Genomic DNA, 9,312 nt, shown 5'->3' with positions numbered 1-9,312 from the left:
CCAGCGGAAAAAACCAACATACAGGATGAAAATCTTCCTGTGCAACAATTCGAAAGTGTAGAGATAAGTGATCTAGTGAAAATGCTAAAAGAAAAGATTGAACACTATATCAAAGAAAACATAGAAAGAAAGACTACCTGTTATTTACAAAATGCACAGCAAACAAATGAAAGATCTGTTAACTGCCATGAACAACATTGTAACTTCCATCCCATCCAGCACACTATATGAAACCAAACAACTGATGTATAGCACAGCCGCCATTATAATTACAGAATTGGGTTATAAAATGCCAAAAAAGAAACCCACTGGAACACTAATGTGGAAAATTCAACTTGAAAATAAAATAAAAAACTACAAGGGATATCAGCAATTTGAAAGAAGGAAAACTAAAGAACAAAAAGCTGAAAAATACACAAAAAAATACAACCTGGAGGAAAAAACAATAATGGAAGTCATGGAAGAACTAAAACAATGTGTGATAGCAACAGTAAGGGAAATGGAAAGATACAAAAGACGACTATAACAATATCATGTAAATGTCCAGTTCAGAAAAAAAACTGACACTTCTACCAGTCACGATGAAAATCAAGTCTAAACTAATGTTCACCCATGTAAAGAAAAAACTTTGGAAACAACTGTGGGAAAACCCAGTGGAGTTTTCTGCCTTCTGAATCAAAGATATTCAAAAACAAACAAAACTGCTTCCTGGATCAAAGATATTCAAAAACAAACAACAGAAAACAAAATGGAAAATATTGTAATAACAACTGATATGGTTGCAAAACAAGCAAAAAAGGTAAAGAACTGGAGCGCACTGGCCAAATTGCATGGATACTGGCTAAAACACCTGACCAACCTCCATCAGTCCATGGCCACTCAATTTAATGAAATGCTTCAAAATGCAACAAGTGAAGAATGGTTAACAGCTGGCCGAACATACTTGATAATGAAAGATCCAGAAAAGGGCACAGAACCAAGAAACCATTGGCCAATTATTTGAATTACAACATTTGAACTTTTTACAAGAGTACTGGCAAATTCAGTATTCAATCATCTCATGGAAAACAGCTTGTATCCTGTAGAACAAAAAGGGAATTATAAGTAACCAAGAAGAACAAAAGATCAAGTGCTCATTGACAAAATGTTACTAAAAAATACAAGACAGAGAAAAATGAACTTGAATATGGTGTGGATTGATTATAAGAAGGCATTCAACTCTCTATCCCACAGCTGGATTAGCATCTGTCTGGAAAAATTTAGCATCAGCAAAAATATTTGTACATTGAAAACAGTTCTAACAGCAAATTGTGAGAATATTGGTGAAGTCAACATCAGAAGCGGAATCTTCCAACGGGACTCACTTTCACCACTACTGTTCAACATCACATTAATTCACTGATAATAATCATATGAAACAAAAAACTGGAATAACAAATCTCAAGCCAGCACGACAAGATAAACCATCTACTGTACATGCATGATTTAAAAATGTATGTAAAAAGCCCCACTGAACTTGAATCAATACTCAGCACAGTTCAATTGTTCAGCAGCGACATCAGAATGAACGTTGGATTTGAAAAATGTGCTATATTATCCATGCAGTGAGGAAAAATGGAAAAAAGAGAAGGACTAGAACTGGGAAATGGAAGTATCATAAAGCATTAGCAAAGGATGAAGGTTACAAATAGCAAGGCATATTGGAAGCAGATAACATCTTCAATGGAAAAGCCAAAAGAGTCAATGCAAAAGGAAAACATCAGGAGGGTCTGCAAAATATTAAAATCAAAGCTGAATGCTGGAAACATAATTAAAGCCAATAATACATGGGCGGTTCCAGTGATACGCTATCCAGCTGGAATCATCAACTGGACTGTGGCTGAACTGGAAAACTTGGACTGGAAAACACATAAACTATTGAATATGTACCATGCTTTACATCCTCCAAGTGACATCAACAGGTTGTACTTGCCAAGAAGAATAGTGGGCAGAGGCAAATCCATCAAACTGTAGAAGAAAAGAAACCAAGTTTGAATGACTATGTGAATCAAAGAACAGAAAAACTGCTGCAGTTTAGTTTAGTTTATAAAAACAACAGAAACAAAGGCAGAATATAAGGAAAAACAGCTGGATGACAGATTAAATTGATGGAAAACCAAAATTTTGCATGGACAGTGCTTGAAAAACATTGAAGGAAAATGTGATGACAACTTGACATGGGCATGGCTTAAGATGGGAACCATCAAGAAAGAAATGCAAGATTTAATACTGTACTTGCTGCTAAAGAATAAACACTACAAACTAATGCCACGAAAGCAAAGATACAAAAATCCACTGACAACCCAAACTGCCGACTTTGCAACAACAAAGTTGAAACTGTTCCCATTTGATATGAGTGTAGCAAAATCATACAAATCGATTACAAAGCTAGATATAATCAAGTTGTTAAATTAATCCATTAGTCATTATGTAAATAATATGACTTACCTGTATCCGAAAAGTCATGAGAACATAAAGTGGAAAAAGTTGTCGAAAATAAGAAGGTGAAGATCTTGTAGGACTTTCAAATACAGATGAATCATCATTTGGAACACAACACACCAGATATCACAGTTGTTAAAAATTGAAATATACAATTTATTGATATCGCTGTACCAGGGGATGCTAGAGTCAAAGAAAAAGAACTGGAAAAAATCATGAAATATTGCGACCTGGCCATTGAAACTATGCGATTATGGATGAAACATGTAACAGTAATATCCATTGTCATTGGGGCACTTGATACCATGTCCAAAAGTTTTGCAAAATACATCAAGAAGTTGTAGCTTCCAGCTGTAGTGCCAGCAGACTTGCAAAAGACTGCACTACTCAGAACAACATACATTTTAAGAAGATACTTAGTTGATACCTAGGATGCTGGGAGCAACCCATAACAACCATCAGAGCCTGTTTTTAAATGTTCAATTGACTGAGTTTCATGTTTAATGAATAAAAGATAATAACAACAACCACAACCACAACAACCACAATAACAACAATAACAACAATAACAACAACAACAACAACAATAATAATAATAATAATAATAATAATAATAATAATAATAATAATAATAATAATAATAATTTGCATAGTATAGAATTTGATTCTTAAAATGTTTCTGGTAGATTCATTCTTTCCTTCAACATAAAAAATCCTCTTAATGGAACAACTATCCTAAATTTGTTATCTATGGTGCAGTTAAATGGAATTTCAAAAAAATCAAAAAAATCTATATTTAATCCTATAATGAAGCTCAGGCTAATGGTAATTTTCTCTTCATGGGCATAATATAAGCCATCTAAATTGAACAAATGTCTACAACATAAGCAGCCAACATAAGCCTTTCTCATTAAACCATCTGCTGATTACTGGTAGAAGAAAGGGAATTTCTGGCTTTTGTTTCCAATCTTTGCTTAACTCTCATTCCACTTGGATATAGTTACCGGTAGGAAATGCATTACATATTGGCAAAAGGAGTGAATATATGCTGGACAATACAAAGCTAGGAATATGCTGGCTTCAGGTGAAGGAAAAGAACAGGGTTTATGGGGTCTAGAAAGGCTTTAAAATAAAAGCCCAGCTTTCCTTCAGATGAACACTGAAGAAATAGGCTATATTTTTCATCTTAAAAATCCTGCTTTTTGAAACAAACAATATCTTCTTGAAGTTGACTTTGTTTCCTATGCTCAAAAATCACAGCTATCCATTACCAAATAATGAAAGTGCATAAACCAATTATATTCAGCACCAAATCACACTGGAGAAAACAGGATAAAGCTCAAGAGATGCTTCAGTTTCTAACAGGCAACTATCACAGGCAATTTGGGAGACTGTCCAACAATCCATTGTGTTTGCCCAGTTCATCTGTGTTAGGCAGCCCAAATCCCATACTGTTATCTGTAAAAATCCCTATGTTTGTAATGATTGAAGAGGTTCAAGATAATTGCTGTGATCATGAGAATTGTTATGATTACCTCTGGCAATCATCTAATCTATTAGTGTGGACATGTGTCAGTCAGTCTTGATAGTTTCAATATATTTGATTTTCAATTTATGTATCTTATTGATTCAATCATCAACTAAAAAGTTATTTGCTGCAACTGAATAAAATACAGAGAAAACTAAACATAGTACCAAATATCTAGAGTTCAGATTCCATACAGGACAGTTTTGTTGAGTGTTCCTGAAAGTGAATATTTTCACTTCCTATTCTTATCTTATCTATAACTATCTATAACTTAAAGACCCCAATAAGCACTGGATGTATTTATTGGAAGACAGGCTGATTATGACATGAATGTACAGTACAATTATTATATTGCTCAATGTTTTATGTATCCAACATTGATTTGGGAAGAATCAAAGTCTTTGCCAAATGTAGAGAAAGGAAATTACACTGTTAGGTTGATATTCATCTAACAGAAGTTGTTTCCTTCCAGGGATCAAAAGTACAAAAAGTACAGTAGTACTTTGGTTCTCATCACTAATTGTTTCTGGAAGGTATAGCAATTACTAAAAACAAATAAACCAAGCGATCTACCATATGACATACTACATGATCCCTTGTTTCTATTGGGAAGGACTTCTTGTCTGTTCCTTTTCCTATATCTATGTATTTGTATCACCTTTTTGGCATCCTTGTGGTTTGCAGTAGACTTTCCTAGATGGATGACTTTCTGACTTTCTGTTCACCCTATGTAGTCATTCCCCACTGCCTTTTGCAGCAATCTTCCCAGCATGGTTGACTTCCTGTTCATTTCTTGCAGCCGTCTTCCTCTTCCTATCACAGTGCATCAAATACCAAACAAACGAGTGCTGGGACAACATTTTTATGTCAAAAAGTACTAAATTCAATGAGTTTTGAAGCAGTTGAGTACCAAAGACCACTATATAGTCAAATTAGGTATTAACAAAAGCCACAGAAAATTACTAAGCTGTCCGATCACTTCTTGTAAATATGACTTTTCCTGAGTTTGCAGAAATTTCATTTATTCCTTTTTCTTCTAGGAAAAAAAACCTTGTGTGTCTTTGAAAAATAAAATAAAAATCTGGTTCACTCCCACAGATATCATGATTTAGATGTATAAACTTGAATACAAACCTAATTGCAGTATATTGAAGTGATGGGCTTAGACTTGATTCTCAGATCTCCTATTAGTGTGAGCTCTTGTTAAAAATGGCTCAGCCTATGCTGCATTTCAAAGGCTGTGTGAGACTACCTTTGAGCTTAAAGGCATGCTGAGTGCAATCATGCACCAGCTCTAATCAGGATTTGCTGTGTCTTAAATAGCCATGTGACCAATAATCAATTGAGGCTCAGCTTGTAGCTTTAAACACCTGCTATGAAAGATCTTTTGGGTTTGAATCTTAGCCTGCAGCACCATTTCATCAGAATTTTGCAAAGAAAGAGGGAAAACAGACTCACCCTAAGTTCTCTTGAATTAGACTTTGCCATCAATCTTCTTCCACTAAACTGAATATCTGGTGGAAGAAGGAATACATGCCCATAATTTGAAACAATGGGATACTGAGTGGGCTTGCTTTCCTTTTGTCACAGAATAGTTTCTTCTTTAGTGTTGGGCTTTTAGAAATAAACCTGGGGAACATTGACTTTTTAATTCATCAATAAGCTTCACTGGAAGCTCTTCCAGTTAAAGAAAAGTGTAGGTCACATATGTTACAAATAAATCAATAAACCACATCTGCAAAGATTTGATCATCCAGCTAGGAAAGTCTACTGTAAACTGCAGGGATGCCAACAAGGTGACAAATTCATAGAAACTATGACATTGTCACACAAATGATTGTTTGTATCCCACAGTCCTTATGCTGTTCTATGACCATAATAAATATTTGATTTGCTGTCATTTTGAACTTGTGTTCCAGTATTATGTCTCCTGTGCATTTCCCCTATATTTTTCAAGTTAAAACTATATACTAGCAAAAACAGCTGACAAGAACCCAAATCATGAACAAACAGAGAGAACCCTTCCAATTAAGGATAACATTTCTCTAGTTTTGTTGATCTTTTCCTTTATTTAGTGCAATACTATTTTCATTTAGCCATCATTTTGTGAAGGTCGCAAATGGTCACATTATCCTGGGACACTGCAACCATCATAAATATGAGTCAGTTGCCAAGCATCTGAATTTTGCTCATGTGACCATGCAACATGATGAAAGTGTGAAAAACAGTCACAACTAATTTTTTTCAGTGCTGTTGTAACTTTGAATAGTCACTGAATGAAATGTTGTAAGTCAAGAACTACCTGTACAGATTAAGGAAGTTGCAAAGTATTGATGGTAAGATCTGAGGATCACATGACTTCCCATAATCCCCATCTTCTGATGCAGAGGAGATTCCTTATCTATCATGAGATATGATTGAATATTCAGTTTTCAATCTAGTCAGACTTTATGCGTGTGAATTGATGATTTAGCTTCTTCAAGCCATATGAAAGCTATCTTAATGTGAAAGCAGAGTTTCCCTGATCTGATATGAATTCTCAGATGGACATATGGAATCACTAACATGGCAGACTGTAATAAATTGTTTCAATTTCTCCAGTCACGATTATTCCAGCCAAATAAATGTAAAAGTATAACTATTAAGTTGTTTGTCCAAACCTGGTTTATTCTGAATGCTAGGATGCTAGTCTGTTGTTTTAAAATAATATGTATAAAGTTTACTCTTTCTCTAGATGGCCCAAGTTCTGCCATCGCTGAAAAAATGTACAAACATTTTTCCAGTTCAAGAGGAGGCAGAGGCTCAGGAATTCATAGCAACAATTAATTTTGGCCTCTCACTTCAAGAATTCTTGTTTTGGCAGCAACAGATAAATACCACCACCCCTGCCCCAGGCAGCTAGCTTGCTTTCTTTCTTTCTTTCTTTCTTTCTTTCTTTCTTTCTTTCTTTCTTTCTTTCTTTCTTTCTTTCTTTCTTTCTTTCTTTCTTTCTTTCTTTGTCAATCGCTTACAAGATAATAGGTATAAGAATATACATAGTTATGAATACATGAAATGGGTACATATAAGAAAAATAAAAGAAACAATAGGACAGGGAAGGTAGGCACGTTGGTGCACTTATGCACGCCCCCTACAGACCTCTTAGGAAAGGGGTGAGGTCAATAGTAGACAATCTAAGGTTAAAGTTGGGGTTTGGGGAAGAAACCACAGAGTCAGGTAGAGTATTCCAGACATTGATCACTCTGTTGCTGAAGTCGTATTTCCTGCGCTCAAGTTTGGTGCAATTAACCTTGAGTTTGTATCTATTGTGTGCTCTTGTGTTGTTATGGTTAAAGCTGAAGTATTCATTGACAGGTAAGTCATTGCAATATATGATTTTATATACCATACTTAGATCAGACCGAAGACGGCATAATTCAAGGTTTTCTAGGTCTAGAATTTCAAGTCTGGTGGCATAAGGTATTTGCAATGAATAGATGAGTGGAGAACTCTTCTTGTGAAATATTTCTGGACTTTCTCAACTGTGCTAATATCAGATACATAATGTGGGTTCCAGACTGATGAGCGGTATTCGAGTATTGGTCTAGCAAATGTTTTGTATGCTTTAGTTAGTAGTGTGATATTACCAGAGAAAAAACTATGTAGGATTAGGTTAACAACTCTTAATGCCTTTTTGGCTATGTAGTTACAGTGGGCTCTAGCACTTCGATCATTAGATATGAGTATTCCAAGGTCCTTTAGAGCAGGGGTCACCAACCTTTTGGATCTCAGGGACCACCAAATTCATACTTTTAAATCCCGAGGACCACTAATATGAATTTTTAAAAAAAGCTAATATATTTAATATAATTTTTTATGTTAATGTTACGTGTGTGTGTGTGTGTGTGTGTGTGTGTGTGTGGTATTCAGCTTTGTTCAGGTATTTTCCCACGTCATTATAGTTGTGCTTTTAAAGTTGTAGCAACGTTTCGGCAGAATCTCATCTGCCATCATCAGGCTTCTGTATTCACAATACCTGCAAAAACATACACACACATACATCATACACAAACATACACACACACTTACTTATTTAATTATAACAAAAATATAAATGCTTAATGATAACAAAATAAAATGTTCTGGGCTGGAAGCTGCCCCACCTGGCACCTTCCAAAGAGACAGAAGAGCAAGCGGTGTGTGTGTGTGTGTCTGAGCTGAGGGGCCTCGGGGCAACTGCTGCTAGGAGAAGCAGAGGGAGAAAGGGGGCTTTGCTCTCCTTGGAGGGCAGCGCCCCTTTGCTGCCACTCCAGGAACTTCTCAGCAGGCATCTGCCTGCAGAAGGACTGCCCCTCTTGGTGATTAATTGGAGGAGGGGAGGGGGAGAAAGTGGGAGCTCCTTTCAGATCCTGGGTGGAGGATTGAGAGGCTCAGATCTGCAGCCGAGAAAAAGCTGGTGGGGGGCTCTTCCAGCCTCACCTGGAGACAGGCAAGGAAAGATGTCCCTGGGGGCACTTAGCTCGCTTTAGCACTTCGCTGCCAAACCCAGCCACAGCCAGTGATTATTTGGGGGTGGAGGGGAGAGAGAAAGCATCTCTTGCATTACCAGGGAAGGAAAGGAGATGAAACAAAGCTCACTCTTTCACTGAGACCTACAAAACGGCAATCTACCATGTTCCAGGAGTTCTTCAAAATCATCAAAGGCTCCTACTTGCAGTTCTCACGCCTCCTGGCTCAGGTCCCTGAGATGCAGAGCTCCCACACATGGCGGTGGTGGCGGCAACAACAGTCCCCTCCCCCAGTGCCCATCATCAGCTCTCCCCATTAGTTTTCTAGCCTTGAATTGCTCCCAGCTCTCTCTCTTTCCTCCCCCCCCACGTGCAGGCAGGAAAGGGAGACGGAGCCTTGCACAGCTCTCCCCTTTTCCAGCCCTTGCTGTCTCTCCCAACATCGAAGCCTCGGAAACACAGGCAAAGCCACCATAGTGGTAGCACCCTGAGTTGCTTGCTTCTCCACTACTGCCTCCTCCTCCTCCTCCAGCACCACTTCCTTCTCTGGGTAGGGCATCTCTTAACTAACCGAGCATGATAAGGCAACTCAGGATGCTGAAGCAAGATTGCGGCACCCAAGAAACATTCTTTGCGGCCCGGTACAAAACGATCCATGGACCGGTACCGGTCCAGGGCCCAGTGGTTGGGGACCACTGCTTTAGAGAGCTTGGATCATCAACAAGGTCTTGACTATTCAGTTTGTATTTTATTTTCTGATATTTTTTTTTGCCAATATGTAAGACGGAGCATTTATTTGTTGAGATTTGAAGTTGC

The sequence above is a fragment of the Pseudonaja textilis genome, chromosome Z (genome assembly GCF_049901715.1).
Source record: "Pseudonaja textilis isolate UNSWEBS1 chromosome Z, rPseTex1.2, whole genome shotgun sequence".
NCBI lineage: Eukaryota > Metazoa > Chordata > Lepidosauria > Squamata > Elapidae > Pseudonaja > Pseudonaja textilis.
The sequence above is the reverse complement of the archived record's forward strand: the minus strand, read 5'-3'. Positions refer to the sequence as shown.